Source organism: Bradysia coprophila (genome assembly GCF_014529535.1).
Source record: "Bradysia coprophila strain Holo2 chromosome IV unlocalized genomic scaffold, BU_Bcop_v1 contig_5, whole genome shotgun sequence".
In the NCBI taxonomy this organism is placed as follows: Eukaryota; Metazoa; Arthropoda; class Insecta; order Diptera; family Sciaridae; genus Bradysia; species Bradysia coprophila.
Window position 1 is genome coordinate 4,187,036 of NW_023503374.1, and position 26,119 is coordinate 4,213,154.

Consider the following 26,119-nt stretch of genomic DNA (forward strand, 5'->3'; position numbering starts at 1 on the left):
ATACAGTAAATAATAGTATTTTAAACAACAATGGATACAAAGGTGAAAAGTAGAGATTTCGTGTGAATTTTGTTGATCCGAGGCGTAGCCGATGTCAATAAACACACGAAAAACAATTTTTTCGCGAGTAATGGATTTTAGTGCTTGAAACATGAAAAGTACGGTTTTCGACGCATGTACCATGTAAGAGATATTGACCGTACGTTTGAGAGAAAAAAGTTTTTAGCAGAGTATATCAGAAAGTGTGGACTAATATCAGGAAATAATCAGGAAAGTAGAGACTAATATATCAAATGAAAGGTAATGACCATACCTTTCGGGAGAAAAAAGTCATACAGAATTAACTTGTCAGTGAAACTTGACATTTTTGATGTAAAAAGGATTTATATTTTCGTGTTGATGAATATTAATTATTTTTGAGTGATGACATTGTGTTTGAATAGTAAAAATCAATTAATTTTGTTTATATTGCAACGTCAGTTGTCAAAATTCACTTTCATTAACTCGTCTGTTCACCGGGCGACGAAAAAAAGAATTTCTGTACGAATCGCCGTACAATGGACAATAAAGTCAACATAACACTCATCTGTTAATAAAAAGATCAAATGAAGGGTCAACGGTTCTTCACTAACACGTACGTAATTCGAGAATGCAATTTCATTAGGCAAAAAATTCAGAAAACAAATTAGTTGACATATTTGTCAGTCATTATCCAGTCGCACTGGGTGCAATGTTATAATTTTTGCATTTTTTTTATTGTTAGATTTCTTAGAAGAAATCCCAACATTTTGCTGATGTTCATCATAAAAGATGGTATTTATTTCCGACGAAATTTCAATAATTTTAAATATCGAGAAACTGCAATTTTGTAAAATCAAAACTGACAGTCAAACATTTACTTTTCAATTATTTTTCGGACCGCGTGGTAAATTTGAGTGTAAATTGTTCTCAATGAGTGGTTATACCACAATTGAAGTTCAGTAATCATCCGTACAATTGTTTTCACGAAAGAAATATCTTAGCTTTAACTCCTGTTAGATTACAAATTTAGATTTGACTCTGAACTAATGTGTGGAGCATTTCGCCTACAAAAAGAACATTTGGCCCACAAAAATTAATTTGAAACTGACGAGGTCAATTTTCAGTGCGACACTTAGGTCACAAAATAAAGTGTCAACAAATTTTCTGTCGAAATGTTTAGAATTTTGCAACATTCTTACCTCTGCTGGTGCTGTATATTTAGATAACTGCTGGTACTTAGTCGGACTGGATTGTGTCTCATTGCAATCGCTCTGAAATTTCAAAAACCAATATGATTTTTGGTTGGAAGTGTTTTATCATTTCAACCTACCGAAGGCATATGTTTGTTTGGGTCCCAACATTTCGGATGACTGATGTTCATTGCAATTAGCGGATTTTGCACCTTATTCGTATCTTGAAGAGGTTGGTGTCGGTTCGAATTAACATGACCCCATTGATGTTCACCAACTGCTGAATAATTCCCAGGGTACCCACCGTGATAGTGCACATTGTATTCTGGGTGATAGTTGTGCGATATTTGTTGCACCTGATTCGTATCGTCAAGAGGTCGATAACCCCATTGATGGCCACCAACTGCTGAATAATTCGCAGGGTACCCACCGTGATAGTGCACATTGTAGTGCGGTAGATAGTTGTATGAGCTCTGCTATACGTTGGACCATATTTTACAAAATTTTCATTTTCTCTAAACGCCCGTCGGTTGTACTCACCAAAAATAAATTCTGGTTTTTCAGGATCGGTCCGTCATTGTCATAATAGATGTTACCCCGATCAAATTGAGGTTGGTTCGGCGAAACGTAATATCCGGCGTTCTGGCACGAATGGTAACAGTCATTGACGAAAAAAATATTTTCAAATGACGGTTGTACTCACCACGGATAAATTTTGGTTTTGCAGAAAACGATTCCCGTTTTGATTACCTTGCATGTAGAAGTTTGGTCCACTGGGACCGCAGATATTATGATACAAGGCGTCATAGCCACACTGTATTTCGTTTACGATGCCTGCGCCTTGGCCATTAATATAATAATTTGATTCAGCAGCAGTTTGTGCGCTGTGGCAATTAATATTATGATCGGAATCGTCATAGCCCCACTGCATGTAGCTCATTGTTATTTTTTGGAATGTTTTATTATTCAAACAAATGTTTTATGATGTGTTTACACTAAGATCTTCTTGCCGATTTACTTAATTTTTATTATAAGACAGATTTAGCCACCTCGAACATCCGGTTCGAAGTTAATTTTTTTTGTTGCGAATTGTGATTATAGTTAATAAACTAATGCATTTGGAGTTTGATTCGATTTTTTAATTTTGCACAGTATCTACAGTACACTTCCCAATATCCAAACAACAAATGTTCACATTATTTCCTCACAAAAGCACAAAGTTTTCTTTTAATTTTGATTGATGTGTAGCGTTTAACGCATTGGTTACAAGAATGCCTGCAGGGGTTGCTTAGATTTCTTTTGATCGTATGAATCGTCAGTTATGGTGAACTGACAAAGATGCCGCTTGTGATGATTCAATATCAAAAATCATGGTTTCATGTAATTTTTTGTATAATTAATAATTATACATAGTTGAACATAAACAACAACTTAACTCAAAGATGACAGTAATTTCCTGTGAAGATGACAGAACTTGATACCAAGTTCTAAGGGACGTTATACCAAGTAAGATGCCAACAATTTAAGCACAAATACTTTGATACCGGGACACAAATATCTTGATACCAAGTTCACATCATTTTAATACCGAGACACAGGTAATTTGATACGGGGACTAAAAATAATTTAATACCGATATCCTGATACCAAATTCCAAAAAACGTGATATCGACTTCTAAAAAATTTGATAATAAGTTACATACAACTTGGTGCCAAATTGCTGACATTTTGATAACAAGATGACAACAATTCGATCACAAGCTGACAGTAGCTTGATGCAAATAACTTGATACCAAGATGTCAGTGACTTGATACCAAGCTGACAGTAACTTGATATCAAGCTGACAGTAACTTGATACCAAGGTGACAATAACTTGATACCAAGCTGACAGTAACTTGATACCAAGGTGACAATAACTTGATACCAAGCTGACAGTTACTTGATACCAAGCTAATAGTAACTTGATACCAAGCTGACAGTGACTTGATATCAAGCTGACAGTGACTTGATACCAAGCTGACAGTGACTTGATACCAAGCTGACAGTGACTTGATACCAAGCTGACAGTGACTTGATACCAAGCTGACAGTAACTTGATACCAAGCTGACAGTAACTTGATACCAAGGTGACAATAACTTGATACCAAGATGTCAGTGACTTGATACCAAGCTGACAGTAACTTGATATCAAGCTGATAGTAACGTGATACCAAGCTGATAGTAACTTGATACCAAGCTGACAGTAACTTGATACCAAGGTGACAATAACTTGATACCAAGCTGACAGTAACTTGATACCAAGGTGACAATAACTTGATACCAAGCTGACAGTTACTTGATACCAAGCTAATAGTAACTTGATACCAAGCTGACAGTGACTTGATACCAAGCTGACAGTGACTTGATACCAAGCTGACAGTGACTTGATACAAAGCTGACAGTGACTTGGTACCAAGCTGACAGTAACTTGAAACCAAGATGTCAGTAACTTGATACCAAGCTGACAGTGACTTGATGCCAAGATATCAGTTACCAAAATAAGTAACTTGATACCAAGGTGACAGTTACTTGATATCAAGCTGACAATAACTTGATACCTAAGCTGACAGTAACTTAATGCCAAGCTAATAGTAACTTGATACCAAGCTGATAGCAACTTGATACCAATATGTCAGTGACTTGATACCAAACTGACAGTAACTTGATACCAAGCTGACAGTAACTTGATACCAAGCTGGCAGTATTTTGATACCAAGCTGACAGTAACTTGATACCAAGCTGGCAGTAACTTGATACCTAGCTAATAGTAACCTAATACCAAGCTGACAATAACTTGATAGCAAGTTGACAGTAACTTGATACCAAGATAATAGTAACTTGATACCAGGCTGAGAGTAACTTGATACCAAGCTGACAGTAATTTGATACCAAGCTTACAGTAACTTGATACCAAGCTGACAGTAACTTGATACCAACATGCAAAAACTTGATACCAAGATGTCAGTAACTTGATACCAAGATGTCAATAACTTGATACCAAGATGCAAATAACTTGATGCCAAGATGTCAGTTACCAAAATAAGTAACTTGATACCATAGATGTCAAAATAAATGACACGTATATAACACACTTACACCATGATAGGCTGAATTGTCGTCGTGATCTTACTAACCTCAACAAAAAAGTTCTTGAAATTACACGTAAGTCTCCGAAACTACAAAATTTTAATTGTTTGTAAAGAAAAGTCTTTGAAGTTAGCATTAGTATAAGTTTATAACATTACGTTGTACACAATCATGTATGTTACACAACCTCTCCGTATTCTATGATATACACGATGATAGAACCTATACAATCTATATATGGGAACATCATATATTGTTGTTATTGCATTGAATTGCATTAGAAAGTTGTCAAGAACGATTGTTTTATCAAAGGAAACATTTTTACCATTACTACGTACCAGCTGCTACGAACACAGAAAATTAACCGAGTAACAAACTATACAGAAGCTTTGCCAGCACTAAAAGCATTATTTCGTACACATTTAAGAAAACATGGAGAGTTAAGAAATGACATCGGAATGAGAAATTACCAGAAAATTGGAAATTGTACAACTTTTCAATTTGTTTGAGGTTTCGATAAATAAACAGAAGAATGTACAGTGGAGATCTTGACGGTCGACGTTTTTGACGTTCTTGAAGTGAGTGAAAATATAAAAAAATTTGTACAGACGTCCACAAGAAACTGGAACGAACAAAAGAAACGATAATAGAACGCTCGTATTAAAGCAGGACTCGTATTTAGTAGTTTTAACCTACATGATTTAGAATATTTGTTAATACTAGTTTCACAAATATTTTAATTTATATGGGATCCGGATCACAAATTAATTAATTAATTTAATTAATGTGAAAGCATAACCTCATCAGTCAAGGCCCAATCATAAATAGATAATAAAATCCACCCATAAGGTAGAAAAAATCTATTACTTCATTAGTTTTAAAATTCATTTTACTATTATAAAGTAAAACATTGAGCAGAGCTCATCAATTATTTTCGTTGTTGATGTCGATAACAGATAAAGGATGAAGTAGCTGCCTATTTCCAATGAGATGTTAACAGATGATTTATCTCAAATTTCACCTCAATTTAATAAATTGACTCAGACGAAGTGGTGACGTGTTTTCAATCGTTACGCTTTAATTCTCTAATAACTCAAAATCTTTGAAAAAGTCATTAGATTGACTGTGTTCAACCATCTTGTACTAAACGTGTATTAACGGTATTAACTCGACCAATCCATTGAATTGGAATCGTAAATTTAAATTCTTATCGAACGCTACTACCACTTTTCAAAAAGTAAAAGTTGTAGCCGTTTTTATTGCAACGTTCTCATCGTTTCCACCATGGGCGCGCAGAGTAAACCTTTTTCAAAATTATATTTATTTGGAATGCAAAAATATGGAGGTGCATAAATTAATTGCACTTGCAATTTACTGCAATCATAATAAAATGTTTTAACACAATAATAAACAGTTAAATTTTCGCTACAAAAGCCAATTAAAAATCCTTAATTGGTTTCATGTCATCGACTTATTTCACTTCAAATGCAATTTCATCAAAGCACAAAATATAATTATTGCAATATATCCAAACTGCGCTCTGCAAACATCATACGGACCATTAACTGGGAACTCATATACCCATCGAACATCAGAGAGGATAGATTATCAAAAACATTTTAATATAACGTAAATTCTGTGTGTTTGTGTGTCTCTGCTGTTGTCGCTAGTGGTAACATAACATAATATGTAAATTGTGCCGACATGAGATTGTAAATTATTAGTGGAAATAAATATAAGAAAATTATTAACATATTGTGTTGTGTATTGCAATATTGCAAAACAAATTCACGGCATGATATTACCATTCAAAGAGCCATAAATTTCATCTTTTGTACCCATTATTAAATGTTTACAGTATAATATTGACGGTGCACAAAAAAAATAATAATAACGAAGCCAAGGAGAGGAATAAAGAAATATGTCGCGATTTTCAGTTTGGGGTATTTATTATATGGTATGGAAGATGATACCCCGTTTGTCTTCGATATGACACTTTTGTAATTTGTAATATTTTTTTCATAGCCAGCAAATTTATTGCCATTCGTGCCCAAAAAAGGTGTTTCAGATTTACTTTACAATTATAATTTAAATTGCCATTAATGATGAATTTTGGAAATTTAAATAAAATTTTATTTTTTAACAAGTCTGCGGTTAACTGAATAATGTTTTCGAAACATTAGGCTGGTTTTATGGTCATCATGTTTATTGAAGTTATTGCTTCTGATGTTTCTTATGAGCTTCACCTTTCAGATACGGCTAACCATATGTTAACGACAGCAAAGATTAAAATCAGTGATGACATACGGTTTATGTACATCTTCGCTATTATTTAAACGACAGAAGTACTAGATTTCATGATTGCACACAGATACGCTTGTTGCTTCTAATAGGTCAAAACAGACCGAGAAAATAAATTTGGTTGTTTTTCGGATGTATTTGTCGAGTGCCGCACTGGCCCAAAAAGCCTTTCGGGCGTTGTAAGAAATTTTTCAAAAAACCTTTCGTCGTCATTTATCCATACAAAAATCAAAAGGCCCTTCGGGAATCGCTCGAACGTCCATAGGGCCAGTCCGGCACTGTATCTGTCGTAAGTTTACATCTCTTTATGGTAAAACAGACTCCTCAAGTATGCAATTGAAGAAGCAGGTCATACAAATGGAACAGATTGAATGTAGGTCAAATTTTTGTAAGAAAGTTTTTAGAGTCTAGTGCTGTTTATTGATCATCACAATTAGATTAACTCATCCAGCCGAATTAGATAACGTCAACAATCAATGTGAAACATTGGACGAATTGAATACCAAAATCGTCGATACAATAATGGGATTCATGAAATCCAAATGCAAATCCGTCCAAGGGAAAGAATCAAAACTCAGCAGAGAAACGTTAGACCTGATCGCAAGCAGAGCAGAGTTGGTAAAAAAACGGAGGGCGAGATTCGGTGGAATACCGGAACTTGTCTAAAAGTATCAACAAAGCAAGGAGATCAGATGAAAGAAAATATAATGTCCAATTGGCTCAAAACATAATTGAAGCTAACTGCAATATGAAAGTCCTACGGAGAAAAATGACAAACGCCAAAAAAGAAATCTTCAAATTACGAGACAAAACAGGAACGATCCAAACGGATCGAAATGCGATATTAAACATTGCAACAGAATTTTATGAGAATTTGTTTTCTTCAGCAAGACAGAGTCCAACGGAATAAACCGAAGATAGACCAATAATAAGAAACGTGGGATCGGAGGATATGCCCGACATAACTGTTGATGAAGTCAAGGTCGCAGTAGCCGAGATGAAAAACAAAAAGTCTCCCGGAGAAGATGGTGTTCCAGTGGAAGCCATTAAACTAGGTGGAGACTCCTTATTAAAGGCAATCACGGCTTTGTTTAATCAATGTCTCCAATGGGAAGAAGTACCAGAAGCCTGGGAAAATGCGGTAATTACATTGCTGCATAAAAAAGGAGACATAACAAAGCTGGAAAATTACCGGCCCATAAGCCTATTGTCAACACTCTACAAGTTGTTTATGAAAATCATTACGAAGAGGAACACTAACAAGTTCGACTTCTACCAACCTGTTGAACAAGCTGCTTTCAGATCTGGTTTCAGCACAAACGACCATTTGCAGGTGATGAGAACGCTTATTGAGAAGTGTCGTGAATACAACATCGACATAGTCTTGCTATTCATAGACTTCGAAAAAGCTTTCGATTCAGTGGAAACATGGTCGATATTGGACGCATTAGACGAATGTAGAGTAGACTCAAGGTACTCCAACACAATTCGATATGTGTACAAAAATGCTACTTCATGTATAAAACTTCATAAGAGCACGGAGAAATTCAGAATCGGCCGAGGTGTAAGGCAGGGTGACACTATTTCACCGAAATTATTCACGGCGATTCTGCAGAGTGTTTTTAGGAAGTTAAACTGGAGTAAAATGGGAATAAAGATAAATGGAGAGTACCTGAGCAATCTCCGCTTCGCTGATGACATTTTATTTTTATTTTTATTCGGAATAATCATCGACAGCATGTTTGCTAACTGATGATGAACGATTACAACGATTATCAATCAAACTCTTAAAAATTATAAACAACAAATGAAGCCTGACGAAACTTAGAACGAAAACCAACTATCACTACAAAAAACTTGAATAAGAAAAATAACTATCGCGTCTTAGCAATACTGAAACCAATCTTCATCCAACTACCCGGCTACGGTATCAGAAAACATATGAGCCAACAGCGAATTTCAGTTCACAATCAATTGACAGAGACTTGATCAAACGGCGATACGTGGCCCTATTGGCTCGCGGGTCAACCAAACGACTAAAATTGTTAAAAATCCTGGACAAATTGCAAACCGGCTCGAAAAAGCCGTAAAAGGTGCGATGAGTCGGAACGTGCAAACACTCATGAAAACGGAGGGACCTGGAAGGTCGGTTAACGACGAACTTTAAAGCGAGGTCGGGAGCATCAATACGACAGCTGAGAAGATCATGCACGAAAAATGCACACAGATTTAGCCTTCGCCTCGACAGAGTCTCGATCCCGAGAGTTTCACACCTAGACACATAGGAGGGAAGCCTGTAATTAGCGTCTCTCCTAACAGTCCTACGGAGGGCATAAATGACAAAGTTCTTTTGTATCGACTCGACCTTCCCAAGTAGCATTCAACGGTTAAAATTCGGTTGTACAACCGTTATTTAACCGCGGTTGTAAAAATTAGACGATAACGAATTGGTTGTCGCAACGTTGCCGCAACGTTGTAATAACGGTTGTACAACGGTTTTTGCCCAGTTGCGAAAGTTGTAAGATTTTAGTAACGAATTGGTCGTAAGACGGTTATACAACGAATTGGTTAAAGTTGTGAGACGGTTGTATAACCGTCGTAAGACTTATAAGTCACGTTTGGAAATTCAATATTGTCTAACTTATTCGTTGTAAGACGGTTGTTCTACCGTTTCACAATTTTTTCGTGTATCAGTAATTTCAGCTTCTAGCTGCACTTTCAAGAACACGTTTTATCTGGAATATTGTATGTGCAATTCGTAAATCAATTCACATTATTTATGAACTGCAATTCAACTGATTCTTTTTAAAATTATTTATTATCATTCATTATTTGGTGTGTAAATTAAGTAAGAGGCACAATGACTAGTTCTTATTTCAGTCACAGTTCCATATTTTAGTCAACAATTCAGTCAGACGTTTTTCCACGCGTTTTTTTTTGTACATTTTTGATAAAGCTTTTTTGAATTGTTTATGCAAACTAGAGTTACGCAGATCGTGTTAGATGTTAGAAAATTTGTTTATTATGAAATGAAATCAAAGATTGCACTATATTGTCTTAATGCCAATTCAACAAAGTTTTATTCATCAATTTCACTTTTATTGTATGATACTGTTGTCGACCCTAACTCCTATCAAAGACCTAACAAGACATCTAACTTCGACAATAGCGGCAAACAAAACTAGTGAAATTGATCAATAAAATGTTGATTTACAAATTGGCAATAAGTTAGAAAATTACGACTATTCACAAAGTATAAACAATTCTCAGCACAAACATACTTCAAATTTTACTGTTACACATAATGACATCGTATGAAAACTGAAACACTAAAGCATAACAAGTCTCTTATAGATAGGTATATTCCGAGCGAACTTTTTAGCATCACATCTTGATTCCAACTGACGCAAAAACTGAAAATGTATTAGTGCCATAACCGTTTTACGACTAATTCGTGAAAGAGATTACTCCAACTTATTGGTTGTATGACGGTGATTTGACGAATACGTTTTCGGCAAAAATGATCGATTTACTTATTCGTTTAATAATGGTTGTACAACTAATTCGTTAAAAATTGAACGATAACGAATTAGTTGTGAAACGGTTATACAACGAATAAGTCAAGCTGAATATAACTTATTCGTTACATAACCGTTAGACAACGAATAAGTTTGCAACGAATAAGTCATTTTTCCAACCGTAGTTATGAAATGCTACTTGGGTTGGCTACTCTGTCGGTTTGCCAGGGATACCATACAACCGAGGCATACTCAAGATGCGAGCGAACGAGTGCACAGTAGACACTAACAAGCGCTCTCAAGTTGGTGAAGCCGTAACACATTCGTTTCATGAATCCAAGCATCGAATACGCTTTCGATACAACATATTCAAAGTGAAAATTAAAATTGAGCGCACAGTCAAGAAAGACTCCAAGATCGCGAATAAGCGTCACACGTTCCAAAATGGAAGCGTCGATATAGTAGTTGAACAACACTGGATCTCTGGATCGGTGGAAGGAAATCACCTTACACTTATCAACATTTAGCGGAAGGCGGTTACGGCAACACCAGCGAGAGAGTGCATCAAGGTCACGTTGAAGCAACACACAATCGAGTATAGAGCTCACACGAAGAAATATCTTCAAGTCATCAGCAAACAACAGAAACTTGGCCGAAGCAAACACTGACGTGACGTCATTGACAAAAACAATGAACAAAAGAGGACCAAGGTGACTACCTTGAGGAACTCCTGACGTAACGTCAAACGAACGTGACTTCCAACTCGACAACTTCACGTATTGGGAACGACCACTCAGGTACGAGTGAATCCAACCGAGCAGACTTGAGTGAATGCCAATCTCTTTCAACTTCTGCACTAGCAAGCTGTGAGACACTCTATCGAACGCCTTACGTATGTCTGTGTACACAGCGTCTAGTTGACAGCCGGACTCCATGACATTGACAGCCTCATTAACAAAATCCACTAGATTCGACGAAGTTGACCTCTTCCTCATAAATCCATGTTGCTTGAAATTGTACCGAATTGACATTGTACCGATAGCAGCGAATATAGGTCAGGCTCAGCTTATGCTACAACAGTTAAGTGAAGAGGCAATCAAAGTTGGCCTCAAGATGAACTTATCGAAAACAAAAGTCATGACCAACATCAGGGACGATAGAGAAATCAAAATTGGTGACACTGTCATTGAACGAGTCGACAGCTATGTATATCTAGGACATAAACTGAAGTTAGGTCTCGACAACCAGACTGCAGAAATAAGACGTAGGATTGGTCTTGCATGGGCAGCGTTCGGAAAACTCAAGCTAATTTTCAAAAGCAAAATGAATAATAGTCTGAAACGCAAAGTTTTCGACACTTGTGTCCTTCCAGTGCTCACTTATAGAGCGGAAACGTTAACTTTAACGAAAGCATCCGAAGATAAATTGAGAGTGACACAAAGAGCCATGGAACGGAGTATGCTTGGAATAACACTCAGAGACAGAATGACGAATCAATGGATTCGACAACAAACCAGGGTCGTTGATGTCATGGAAAGAATAGCATCTCTGAAATGGAGCTGGGCAGGACATATTGCAAGAAGGACAGACGAACGTTGGACCAAAAAGATCATGAACTGGCGACCATATAAAAGACGAGCTATAGGTAGACCACCAGAGAGATGGACAAACGGAATTAAGAATATTGCAGGTACAAACTGGCAGCAAATGGCAATGGATCGTACGAAATGGAAAGAAGTTGGAGAGGCCTACATCCAGCAGTGGATAGAAACAGGCTGAAAAAGAAGAAGAAGATCCAGACAATTTACTATTAATCGACTCTAAGCAAAAAAAATTGTTTTACGGTCTGCCCCCAAAATGAACCGATTTTTGGTTAGTTATTTTCAATCAGAAATGTAGCTGTAGCCAAACGTACAGCTTTACCGTAGAACAACTTTTCGCTTAGAATAACAGTCTGCTTCGAAAAAGTTAAAGAAGCCATACCTTACTTTGTTTATACGTAAGCTATAAACGTTAAGCCTTGCGTTAAGCACTGAAAGTCAGGGTCTTACGACAGAAAATAGCCTTAAAGGTCCATAACGCTAAGCTGACTATGATATTTTGAAAATGTTTTACATTGGCAAAAAACCTTAAATGCAGAAAATGTCCGTACACTTGTTACCGCGATAACTCTAATAATTCTGAAACGATTTTCAAAATTTTGGTTTTAATCGACTGAGATTAAGTTCGTAATATTGGAGTAATGAGATGGGTGGGATTTACATTAAATGTTTTCTAGTGGTTCCGACCAGTAGGTTAATTCATGTGGTTTAGTTCGAAGATTGGATTTTTATTGGACTAGTAATCTTGGATAAAAGAGAATTTTTGCGTGAAATAGAATATTTGAACGAGTGTGAACTTTGCCGCCAGAGCGAAGCGAGGGCCGTAATTCAAACGAATTTAATTTATTCAAGAGGCAGGCAAGAAATATGCCATATTGGGAGCAAAACATCGCTCACTGAATCTTCAACTCCTAGCTCTTTTAGTTTCTTCAGAATTTAAGTTTTCTAAACGGCCAGTGAAAATAAAACAGATGCATCATTTATGATGTAGCAAATAGACCATTCTTGCATCGCTTTTTCATCTTACTATAATTTTGTGATCTCAAAAACAGCAGCCTATTTAAAAATGGTAAGAAAACTAGGACTTCAGTTATTGAAAAATTTAGTCAGACAAGGCACCTGACCCACCAGATAGGTGGGGCCTTGTGATCAATGTTTCTGAAGTTTATTTTTCAGTCTAGTACTTCTTTTGATCTAAACGAGATTTCAACGGATTGAAACAAAATCTTTTACTTCATTATACGCAGCATAAACTCTGATATAAAGAGCCGAATAAATTAGCCAGATCACAGCACTTACTTTTACGTTTTTTGACCATAGCAGATGCCGCGCCGTAATATGGGAGTAGTTCTGGAATATTACGAACTGAAATGGCAATATCTTGTTTAACTTGCTTTCTGTAAAATCACTGATATTGATCCAGTGATCGACTTCCCTCAATGTGATTCTGTATAAAGTTGAGTAATAATTATTTGCAACTTTATTTATAAAGTCTATACATAGCCTGATGGGATCCAGCTATGTAGAGACTCAGTATAAATAAAGTTGCAAATAATTATTACTCAAAATAATAACACAAAAATACTAAACATGTCGAGAAGCTATGCTTTTCCATACAAATGATTGATTTCTAATAGCTCGCGATAAAAACAGCGAACAAACCGCTGTCACCCCCGCAGCACAGAGATAATAATAACACATTGATGGATTTGTTTTCACGATGGAGGCAAAAAAAATACAATATGATGATTAAGCACATCAACAACATCGAGACAATGGATTGAAAAGTTTTTTATTTTCATAAATCTCACGTATCATCTACGTACTTAAGATCAAATAGCTCATAGACATGTAATTTATAACTGGGGAAACAACGACGAACGAACAGCCTTCACACAATGCCTTTAGTTTCCAGTAAGGCAGAATATTAGATTCTCGGCATATTATGCAGTAACACAGCCTCAACCTAACTCAAACCATACCATTCCCAAGTGGAACTCGCAGCAAATATATTTATATACGATGAGAAGTTGGGTTGGCATTATTATGAATGTGAGTGCTGTTCTATATCTATGATGTACAATTTTATATCATTTTTTCCACTTCCCATGTTTTCGTGTTTTTTTTTTCGTCTTCCTTGCGCTCTTCATATGAGACTAGGGTAAAGTTTACAAATGCTTTTGAAATTTGATTCCAAGTAAGAGTCTCAGCATCCCTTTAGGGTAAGTATATGCAAACACGTATAGCTGTACATTAAATGAGTTTATGTTATGCATATATAGACAAACACTCGCATGTATGCTAAATACACTGGATAGATAGTAAGTGTCTGAGCGATATGTTTTTCCAACTGTTATATATATGAGAGAGAATGGATATTTATTGTGAAAACTTTTCAAAATACAAAAAAAAATTGGTTGAAAAAAGGAAAGAAAAGTGAAAGTTGCGAGAAATAAAGTTTATTTTTGTTGTGCTCTCCGGCTGTTATCGAGTTATTTGTATATATGTAAAATTGAAGTCGTAAATCAGTGTTCGTATATGTAATCGCATATATCGGGCGGCAATGCATTTTACACTCAAATAATGGATACACAGGGATTTTTATTCAACGAAATGTTTGACTGTTCATTGAGGGGTGGTAATTTTTCCATATCAAAGGATTTGTCAAACATTATTGTTATACTTTCAGTTACAGATTTTCGTTTTCGCTCTTTTTTTATATTTATGGCAAATACGTGTGTGGTTTTGATTACGTGCATAAAATGCAAACAGTGTGAAGTTATAGACGCTGCCATTTTGTAACGCAATAATTCATTTTCGCTCGATCCTTCTTCGACCCGTACGAAGTTTACGGAGCTTATGCCTTTTATATACGTTCGTAACATCATGAATTTTAATCAATGAGTGGGAAGAATCAATCTCTTTGTGATTACCAATAGAAACTAAGTCAGACAAGTTTCCAATGTCTTTTACCGAGGCAGTGACCACTGTGGAATTTTTGGATTTTTTTTCACTCTTCGAAAATGGGTAAATTTTGACTTTCAACTGTTATTGCTCCTAGAGCAGATGACCGAAGACAATAATTTTTACACAGTTTATCTTAGAATTGTTCCCTCTACCGATCCCAATTAAAATATGTGCTCAGGCTGAACCTGACTGCTTGTGGTAGTCGTCACTGGTTCTCTGAAACGGCCCAGGGGTTCGGGCTAATTTTTTTCCTGTGTTAAGTTCTTGTCCATCACTCATTATAAATATGAAAAAAAAAATATTGGTTGTCGGCGGTCCCTATTTAATCTCGTTTCAAACCAACCGTGTGATGGACAGGATCCTGTGGCGAAACCCTTAGAAGAAATTTTTTATTTGTAGTTTATGTTCTGAAAAGATCCAAGGTTTTACAGGTCGGGATCCATCAGAACTACCTTTTCTTGGTACATTATGAAGTTTATATAAACTTAAAAAGAAGACAGACCAGAGCATGATTTAGGGGTGCAGCTTCGGTCGGGACTTCTGACATTTTTATCAGCACATTTAAAGATGCCAAGAAAGCAGATTTAATATACATGTCTTCGAACGAGTCTTTTTTGTGTTTATTTAAATTAATGTTTCCTGACTAGTTTTAATATTTAAACATCGTAAGATTGAGCCGTTCAACACAGCGAGATTTATTATTTTTTTATTATAAAACGTCTATCAAACTCCCTTCCATGTCGGAAGTCATTTTTAAATAAAAACGAAAATAAATCGGAAATCCAGACATAATAAGAATTACTCCATTGACCAAGAATTTTCTGGGCGTAGATAAACGACCCCATCCAATTCGAAAATATCCCATTCTAATTTCCATTCGGCAATATTAATACTTTCCCCGCGAAACACCCGAAATACAGTCATTATTCACCAAAGACGACGACGGAACAAAAAAATCAAATAGAAATGTTCGAATATTTTATCAGAATGTTTTAATATTGATTACTTATTCACTGTTCACTGGCACATGCCTTTATAGTAATGTGTGTACCTTCGAACCGAGCAAAAACCACAAAAGAGAGTATATATCTCGCGAAGCAAGAAAAAAATTTATTAAAGTTTGAAATCAAGTCGAGGGAAAAAAATGAATTTATGAAAATGTATTTTGACAGTAAAATGAAAAATGAGATAAAAAGCTAATAATTTATTCAAATTAATATTTAAATCGATTTTTGATGCACACCCTCCTCCACCCGAACCGTATGGAAAAAGCGTAAAATCTACCAGGCGTACGATTACACCAACCAAATTTTATTCCTTCATCAAAAAAAAACTTTCTTTTTTTTCCTTTCGATAAAACGAATTCCTCGTCTTCGTCGTCTTCGTCTTCCACCATATTATATATCATGTTTTCGGGGGGCTACCTATTATACCGTATCTACCTTTTCAACTGAAAGTAAATCGTACCGAATAACACAATGCTGATGATGATGGTACATAAAGATTATAATGTATGGAGACGCATGGTTCGACTCGGTAATACTCTTTGGCCCCGGTACAATTGAACGCTTGAACAATTTTCGGAAAAAGAAAAGAACAGACCAAATGAATATTATATTAGTTTGTTCTCGAATTATTGTAAATAAATCATCTTGGCGCATAATAAAAACTTATCCTCAGTCAGTGTATAACACAACAACGAACGAAGAAAAAAACCAACAACAGCAACTACAACAAACATTCAACGAGAGGATGGAAAAAAGGAAGATATTTCTGTTAATGAGATTTTATTGTTATTTTATGTTTTTGTTGAGGCATAAGCATCGGGTTTTTTAAAGTTTCAAGATGAAGTGAATGAGTGTATTTTCTATACATATTTATGGTAATGAATTCGTTGTATTTCACATGGAAAAAGAAAAGAAGAGAAAAAAAAATGAAATCTTCTCGTCTATGCTGTTGAATTATGTATTAAAATACGACTTTTTGATTGATTGAGAGGCGTGATTGGTTTTGTTTTATTTAAACTCTCCGATGTATTCAAGTGCTAAATGGTGGGCTTTAAAGATGATGTTTAGATATTTTTATGACTCAATTTTTGTTAGGTTTTTGCACACCATTCTCATGCACACCATTTACCCAACATTATCGTAAACTTTCATAAACGAAGCTCGTAGAATTTGTTTACATTTTTCTCGGATATATTAGAAATGGTCTGCTGATATTTCTTTTTAATTAATGTGAGAAAATGTGTGAGAAATTGGCTGTGTGTTTTTCTTGTTTTAACACGTAATACGTCGGTGGAAGAGTTTTTTATAATCATCAACGTTTTTACAGCACTTATAATATCGTAGGGAACACGTTTATATCATCAACGGACGATCGTGATTATAAAAATTTTTTAGTTTGCAAAGAGAATCATTTTCAGTTGCACCTCGTTAATGAAGGCTAGATACACAGTGTGTATTTACACACGGTTCAGATGATGCCCAGCATTAATTAAAACTTTACTGAATTACAACAATTTATTGTTTTACTTGATACTGTAGCAGATTGGGTTAACTTTATGATGTACACTTATAGACCTCATAGATGAGCTTTATGTTCTATGAAAATCGATAAATCATCTCATACATCCATAACAACACAACACAATCCCACGTAAAATCTACGAAAACTTGAAATTGTAACTCTCTGGTCCTCGTTCCTTCCTATTCTCACCTATCATCACATTAAACGAAATTGATTAATATCAATACTGTATATTAACTCATAGAGACATTGTTAGGCGGCGAACCTATGTCAAATGAAATGACCGAAGTCAGTTGATTTCATTGTTCCATTCACAATGCAGTAAACTTGCAAAAGAGAAATGTGTATCATGATTATGGAATATGGAAAAGATCAGGCTGAGATTCGTCTTGAAGACCAATTTCTGTTTGACCTTTAAAAACTGCTAGTGTTTCATGGCGTATAATAATCAAGTCTACTACTTCTGTTATTTTGATAGGCATGGATGCTTCGCAAAAATTGTACACTTTGTTGTGTTTTGTATTTTATTTCAGTGATATCTTTTCAACAGAATGCATGCATCTTAAACATTTTTTTTATTTCATTCGAAATCTATTACTTCATTAATTTTAACATAGATTTCGTTATATGTAAGACAGACAACTGTAGGTCATTGCTTACTTTTTTGTCGTTTTCGTTAACAGAAAACTATATTTTTTTTAAATGTCTAGTAGTCTAAATCTAAATCTAGTACTTCAGAAAAAAACAGAAAAAAGTTTCGACGATAATTCAGTCGTCTGAATTTACTAAAAAATTCTTTGACGTACAGCTGGACAAATATTAAAAGTAGCTAACAACTAGTGTTGCTAACGAACAATGGCCAGTCCCAATGCTGCTTTAATACTTAATGGGTTGGTTGATGGTTTATTTTAGACAAAGGGGGGCAGTTGCTCAGAGATATTTCGAAATGAAATCCGTATTGTCGGCTTTAAATTGATGAAATTTCATGAATTCAACCATTCAACGGATTAAAATCACATGAAATGTTCGCCCCTTTCACTTCTTGATGTGTTCATACAAATCAAGATTAATGTGTTATGATGGTCACGCTGTATGCAAATACACAGCTAGCTTCTGTAATCATACCGGATTACAAAAAAAATATTTTGCGGCAAACCGCTTAACATTATCCTTTGTCCGTATTTTTTTTTTGTTTTTCTCCGAAAAATTGCCACCCTTCTTTCCTTCGTAAAACAAAAAAACAACTTTTCGCCTTCATCATTTTTTTGTACGATTTTTCGGAAAAAGTTTTAAGCAAATATTGTCATTTAATTTCCATTTAATGAGAGCATTCGCAATCATGGGGAAATTCCAATTAAAGAAAATATTTATGATTTATAAAAGTCTCCAGCTGCATATAATTTTATGAATTACAGTGCCGTAAAATGTATAACAATGAGTTTTCCACAATTGTTTTTTTTTCGCTGTTTATCTTCTCACCAAAGTTTCCACAGTAAATCTCGGACGAAAATGGGGCAACAACTCCCATCAGTCCTTTACAAACGAAACCGCACTATATTGCCACAGTTTTAGGTATTATTTTTTTACTCTCGCAAATAATATCCATCAACCCTTTTCCTTATCTCTAGCACGAAAGCCGTTAGCTATTATTCAAAAATTTTAATTTATTTTTCTGTGTGTTGACATATCATATTCTTCATCGAACCAAAATATTATTTTTTCACTTCATGCAATAAATAACAGCTTTTGATATGGCAAACACATAGCTCCACATAACATTCGGGGTTTTTTTTTTCTTTTTTCATCATTCCTGGTCTACATTCAACATCGTATATTATAAGATAGGAAGCGGTAGATCCATCTCTTGAATTTTTATTTATTTGAAAAGAAAAAGCTTGAAATTGTAAAATCAACTCTTTGCCGCACACGCCCATTCAATATATGTTAATATTCAGATATATATACAGATTTTTATCCCCATATAATCCCCTATAATATTATACATTTTCTATATCATCATAACCTCTTATATCCTTTTGTATGTATGTAAATTGGAGATATTGAATTTTATTTCGAACATGGAAAATGCTCAAAATTCAACAACATTTTATAGGATATCGCATTTCAGAACTTTTTTAATTTACATACAAATCGAGTTTCACAATGTTCAAATAGGACAATTAATTTCTAATTGTACTAGCCCAGCCAATTAAAGACGGTATTTTATCATCTCATCGGCTTAGGTTAAAAACGAAAAATTATAACGTGTTCCATACTTAATATAAAATTGCAAAATGGATGTCGGTTGTTTCAATTAAATAATATTTCCAGTGAAATTTGCGGAAAAACAGTAAAAGTATGAAAAAATTAGAGTATTCTTGATTTATCGATAATAGCTGCTGTTGTATGTACAAACCCGATTTTCTTAAAAATTAAATATTTAGTTTTGTCAATACCTATCATTGGCCATATCGCACACCATTTTTGGTCAAAACATCCAGAAATATGCTTAAAAAACTACACAGAGAAAAAAGTCGGATTAAATGTTTAATCTACGGAAAGATTACGAATATTTTAAATATTTTGAAAGATTTCGTTTCGGGTTAAAATGGCTAAAATTGATAGTAGCAATAATATTTTCCATACGCTTATGATACTTTTCAATAGTTTTGCCAGGCTCAACGTCCTTATCGTTGCTCATACAGATTTATGATAATAGTTAATTAAATAATTGGAAAATTGAAAAAAAAAATGTTGCCTTCGATTAGGATTTGAACTCGTTTACTATGATGGTTACCTCAGTTGGTACAAAGGTTTCGTTCAGAAGATTATTTTTTAATCTTTGAAAGAGTAAAATCTCCGCAACAACGGTTCGAAAATAATCTTGCTAAGATTAAGAACCCAATATCTCAGTGGTAAAATACAGGACTGGAGATACGGAGATACCGAGGTGAACGAGTTCAAATCCTGATCATAGTAAGTAAAAAAAAAAACATTTAATTTCAATTAAACAAATAAAATTTCCAATTTCAGAATAAATAAAACAAACAAGTCTTACTCCAATATTCAAATAAATTTTGGAAAAAAATTTTTAATTTCAAAATAAAAAAAATTGAAATCTCTTGGAAGATTTCGATCTAATTCATCGACAGATTATTTTCGAAAGATTAAATGCAAGTAATCTTTGGAAAAATTAGATTTCAATCCAAAAATAAATTTGGTCCTATATGTAATCCGAAAAAGATTTAAATCTAATCCAGGATTTTTGTCTGTGTAGTGAGGAACAGACAAAACAAGCAAATCTCGCTGTTTTGTCTGCTTTCTCGCCAATAGCTACTGATCGTCCAGCCAGATTTTTCTAAACCTAAAATATTCCGATTTGTATAGTCAATATCTTTCATTTCGAAAAAAAAAATCCAGAAATATGCTTAAAAAACAGTGAAAAACATAGCTAACGCCGACCCGTACGAAATTCCTATTCGTATCAAAAGTCTTTAGTGTGAAGCTCTTTATATCTCTTACTTGATAATCATCTCTACTAAAAAGCTATTCGCCCTTTAAAATCACTTACATTATCCACTCATTGTTATTACATAAAAATAAATTACCGGAGGCAATATCGACAGCCCCGTACGAAGTCTAATTTCATACATTCCTATTTAGAAACAGCTATATAGCGCCATAATTACCTATATTTTACTATAAATAAACATTTCACAGATGAATATGCCTGTATATATAGCTCAATATAGCTGTATATAGTTATACCTATATACTGCCGTAATTCGCATGTCGGACTTAGTGCAAAATTTAAACAAAAGAATTCTTTGTTTAAATTTTGCACTAAGTCTGACATGCGAATTACGGCAGTATAGATGTCCATATATGGAATGTCTGAAACACACACCCTATACACGTAACCAATTCCTTCTATGTTAACAGAAACTCTCTAAGTACCATTTTCCCGAGATATCTCAATTTTACTAAAATTTAATATGGCCGCCGGCAGCCATTTTGTTAGTTGACCGGAATTAGCACTGACGCTTTACATTCGTTAATACTGTTTGTTCAAAAATGAAATGAACAGTTTTTAGTATTTCGAGACATTTCAAAATTGCAATCTGTCAGATAGTAAAGGATGCGTTTAATTACCCGGCGCATTAAAAGATTTGAAATTTGAATGATTTTTTCCACAGCTACATATTTTTGCATGTTAAGTTTCTTACATTTTTGGCAGATAGCATTTTAATAGTAGGAAACTTAGATTTCGTAGGAAGAATTCGCGGACGGAAAAATGTAAATTTATTTTGAGTCTGAGTATTGTTCTACATCTATGATTTCTCTTAGATCGTGTTTCTATTCAAACAAATCGATGGTCTTTGAATACTCAAATCTGTAGAAAGACCGTCTGCTTCATACATTTAGCAAATTTTTTACAAGAAGTTTTATCAGCACTTGAAGTGACGATATTGGAAACACGAATAAGCATCAGGGAAAAAAATTTGTCAACAATTATAAATAAATGTGGCTCCTCTACAGTCCAACCGACTAGGCGAATAGATCAATTTTTGCATTTATCAATTAGTTTCAGTGATCATTCTAGTAATTATTACGCACTACATGGGAATAGAGTTGAATTAAATTCTACTTTACACAAATTTAATAGTTGCTTTTGTTATTCAATGCACAAAACTTATTCTACAAAACCAGTTCATTCGGCCAACATACATTTCTATTGAAATGGCAATTGTCAAAATGACATCGAAGCCATTGATTTATGATGCCGAGAAGGAACATTCATCTCGCAGAAATTTTACTTTTTCATTACTTTTTATGTTTTTGTATTTACTTTGAGTTATCATGAATAATGAAAAGGATTTCGTAAAAACACAAAAAAATAAACAAAACAATAAAAGAAATGAAAAAGTAAAATTTCTGAGAGATGAATGTACCTTCTCGTCATCATAAATCAATGGCTTCGATATTATTTTGACAATTGAAATTTCAATAGAACATGTATGTTGGCTCAGTGGACTGGTTTTGTAGAATAAGTTTTGTGCATTGAATATTTAACAAAAGCAACTATTAAATGTGTGTTAATTATAGGTTAATTCAACTCTATGATTCCCATGTAGTGCGTAATAATTACTAGAAAGATCACCAAAACTAGTTGATCAATGCAAAAATTGAACTTGACTTGAAGCAAATTTATTCGGTATTTGAAAAAGAGTCGCTAATATATGCAGCTATAGTATTTTTGACAACTGTTAAAAGTTATGGAATGTATTGTGGATTGGATTGTTTCGATTTATTTAAAATTCTCAATGGTGGCTGGGTTTTAACAGTAAGCTGCTGTACAACACCATCGATTTCTTTGAATGAAGACACGATCTAAGAGAAATTATGGATGTAGACTCAGACTCAAAATAAATTTACATTTTTCCGTTCGCAGATTCTTCTGACGAAATCTAAGTTTCCTACTATTAAAATGCTATTTGCAAAAAATGTAAGAAACTTAACATGCAAAAATCTGTAGCTGTGGAAAAAACCATTCAAATTTCAAATCTGTTAATGCGCCGGTTAATTAAACGCATCCTTTACTATCTGACAGATTGAAATTGTCAACTGTCTCGAAATACTAAAAACTGTGCATTTCATTTTTGAACAAACTGTAACTTTCAAACAAAAAAAAATCATGAAATTCGGTCAAAATTTACTAAATTATTGACTAAATACTCCACGTTCACTGTACGGCCGAGTAGCCGGATAAGAGCTCACTCCAAGAGACCTAGCTCACGCTCCGGTGAACCTAATTTCATAAACTTCCTGGACAACCACAATAGGTCCCTGGACAATCTGGACAACCCTTACTCAGAAAGTGCAATTCGACGTGTTACAAACGTATGCCTATAAGACCCCAGTACTTCGTACGGGTCTAAACAGGCAAAACAATGTGTTTTGCTCACCTTCTCGCCTTTAACTACTGATCGACTGACTCGATTTTCCAACAATTAGGTACTTAAATTTGTGTCGTCAATACCTTCCATTTAATGTATCGCTCGCGATTTTTGAGCGAAAACATTCGGAGATATGCTTGAAAAACCAGTGGTAACAGGCAAACAGATCAAATGAAAGGTATTAACAAGACAATACAAAATATTAAATTTTTAAGATAATCGGGTTTGTACAGCAGCTATTGGGGAGAAAGCAAGAAAAACTTCATTTTTTCATACTTTTACTGCTCTTCCTGTTTTTATATTAAAATTAATTGCATGGCGAGCACCTGTTATCGATAGCTACGATAGTAATAACCTGTGAGCTGGACATAGTGATTCTTATTAAAGAAAATGTGTGTTTAAACAAACGGTGTAGTAGATTCTTGAACACAAAATGATATTTTAAACAAAAGAAGTAATAGATTTTAAAGTACAGTTGACCAGTGCGTTAAGCATGCATCGTCGTATTGACTAAAAAGCCTCCATTCGAAATTTAAAAATGTAGCGACAAATATTACTTAAAAATACAGAAACCGATTTTACTCCAAATTTATTCGTAGTGTTTTCTAATCGATCAATCACTTTTACTAATTTTTCTGTTTAAATGAGATACAAAAGCTTATACTTCATTTGATCATACATTCTACTACATTAAGAAAACCAGAGCTAATCGGTTATTATTTCCGCCGATGTCGCCAACAGATGATATTTTTCTCTGTCACAAATTGAGTATGTATTGTCATTGAGTGTGCATACGTAACATGGAAAATCCAAAAAGAACTCACCTTAAATAACCAATTCCATCGATAGAAATCTATCAAACTCGAATAATATTTACTCAACTTATTCTCTACGGACGAACAATTCGTAATATTTAACAAAACGGCATCATAGTCCCAAACGAAGTACATAAATACCTCGTTACAATTATAGAGTTATACTTCCATTTCCAGGCTATTCATACATAATTTGTCATATTGTAAAAAAGTGTCCGAAAGTAAAGTTTGTGAAGTACGTTTTTTGAACAAACACTTGATACACTCGTCAACGTTTGGTGAGGTCCTGCAGTTTAGCTATGGGATACAAATAAATCATTGTAATCGGATGGTATAATGAAGTGCTCTCCGTAAGTTTAATAGTTCAAATGATCATTCTTTCAGTGTTTGGTATTTAATATTTTGTGCCACCGAGAATTGAAATACGACTCTTTTCAGCACTCATTTTAGTGTTGTAAAGTGACTATTTCAGCACCCATTTGATGTGATATTACAACACTCAAAGCAGTGTTGATATGGAATTTGTATGAGTTGTTACAGGATTCGTTTGAGAAAATGCAAAGCAATGTGATCGATCAAATTTGAAGAGTGATTGTTTGCAATGAAAATTATGGTTTTTGTGCTCTTGTCTATTTCAATTCTCGGTTGGCACAAAGCATGATGTGCTACACGTATTGTAATGTTGATTTTTTCAGCACACGACCCAATTTTCCTTACTCACTCCGCTCGTAAGGAAAACTTGGGTCTAGCGCTGAAAAAATCAACATTACAATACTTGTAACACAACATACTATTTCAAAATTCGTAGGCTCGTAACTGACTCACCACAACTTAATAGGCAGAAGAACTAGAGATGAGCGGGCCGCCCGAAATACATCGGCCCGACCCGACCCGACCCGGCCCGATCGGGTTCGGGTCCGGGTTTTGAAAATTCATTCGGGCCGGGTCGGGTCGGGCTTTGAAAACAAAAATTCGGGCCGGCCCGACTTAGAAATACAAATTTAAAGTAAGCCAATAAAAGCCTATAAAGCATGAAACACTAACTTATTTTATTATTTTACTTCGCGTATAAGATTATTGCAAAGCTTTTATGCGTAGAAAATGATTTTTCATTAAATTTCTTATAGTAAAAAAAAGTCGGGTCACGTCGGGCCGATGATTTTTTCGGGTCGGGTTGGGTCGGGCCGCGAAGAGAAAAGTCTCGGGTCGGGTCGGGCTCGGGTTCAAAAAATTGGATCGGGCCGGGTCGGGTATTGAAAAAACGTCGGCCCGCTCATCTCTAAGAAGAACAGAATCTTATGAAATTTGAATGCCAAGAACATCACACAGGTATCGGGTTTGCTATGCTCATTACAGGTTGCATCGTTAAATTATGATTGTTAATGATGCTTGTAATGAAGTCAGTATTTGAAACACACGCATACGTTTGTAACACGTCGAATTGGACTCCCTGAGTAAGGGGAAACCTATTGTGGTTGTCAATAGATGTCAATCAGCGAAAAAAAATGTCCGTCTGTCCGTCTGTGTGTTCTTTAACTTGAGTGAAACGCATCCGATTTTGAAATAGTATGTTGTGTTACAAGTATTGTAATTTAGATTTTTTCAGCACTAGACCCAAGTTTTTTTTTGGGTCGTGTGCTGAAAAAATCTCATTACAATACGTGTAACACATCATGCTTTGTGCCAAGCGAGAATTGAAATAGACAAGAGCACAAAAAATCATAATTTTCATTGTAAACAATCACTCTTCAAATTTGATCGATCACATTGCTTTGCATTTCCTCAAACGAATGCTGTAAAAACTCATACAAATTCCATAAACATGCTTTGAGTGTTGTAATATCACATCAAACGGGTGCTGAAATAAGTCACTTTACAACACTAAAATGAGTACTGAAAAGAGTCGTATTTCAATTCTCGGTGGCACAAAATATTTTTTTCACCGTTTGGTAATGTCAAAAGACAGGCTAAGCTTTTGGTAGGTCGAAATATGTGGGCAACCAAAAACTCGAAAATTTAGCTTCTTTGTTACGCAAGTTGTAAATAATTTGTTTAAAATTTTTAAAATCGATATTTGACATCTAGGGATGAAA

General features: G+C 34.7%; 1 long non-coding RNA gene across 1 annotated transcript; it reads right to left on the minus strand.

The window, feature by feature from the left end:
* Window positions 1–526: 526 nt before the first annotated feature.
* LOC119071829 lies at window positions 527–22,601 on the minus strand. The gene is made up of 3 exons (XR_005086733.1): window positions 22,372–22,601; window positions 10,797–10,804; window positions 527–538 (listed from the first exon to the last, which is right to left on the minus strand). It is a non-coding gene; the product is annotated as an uncharacterized LOC119071829 (long non-coding RNA).
* Window positions 22,602–26,119: the final 3,518 nt, after the last annotated feature.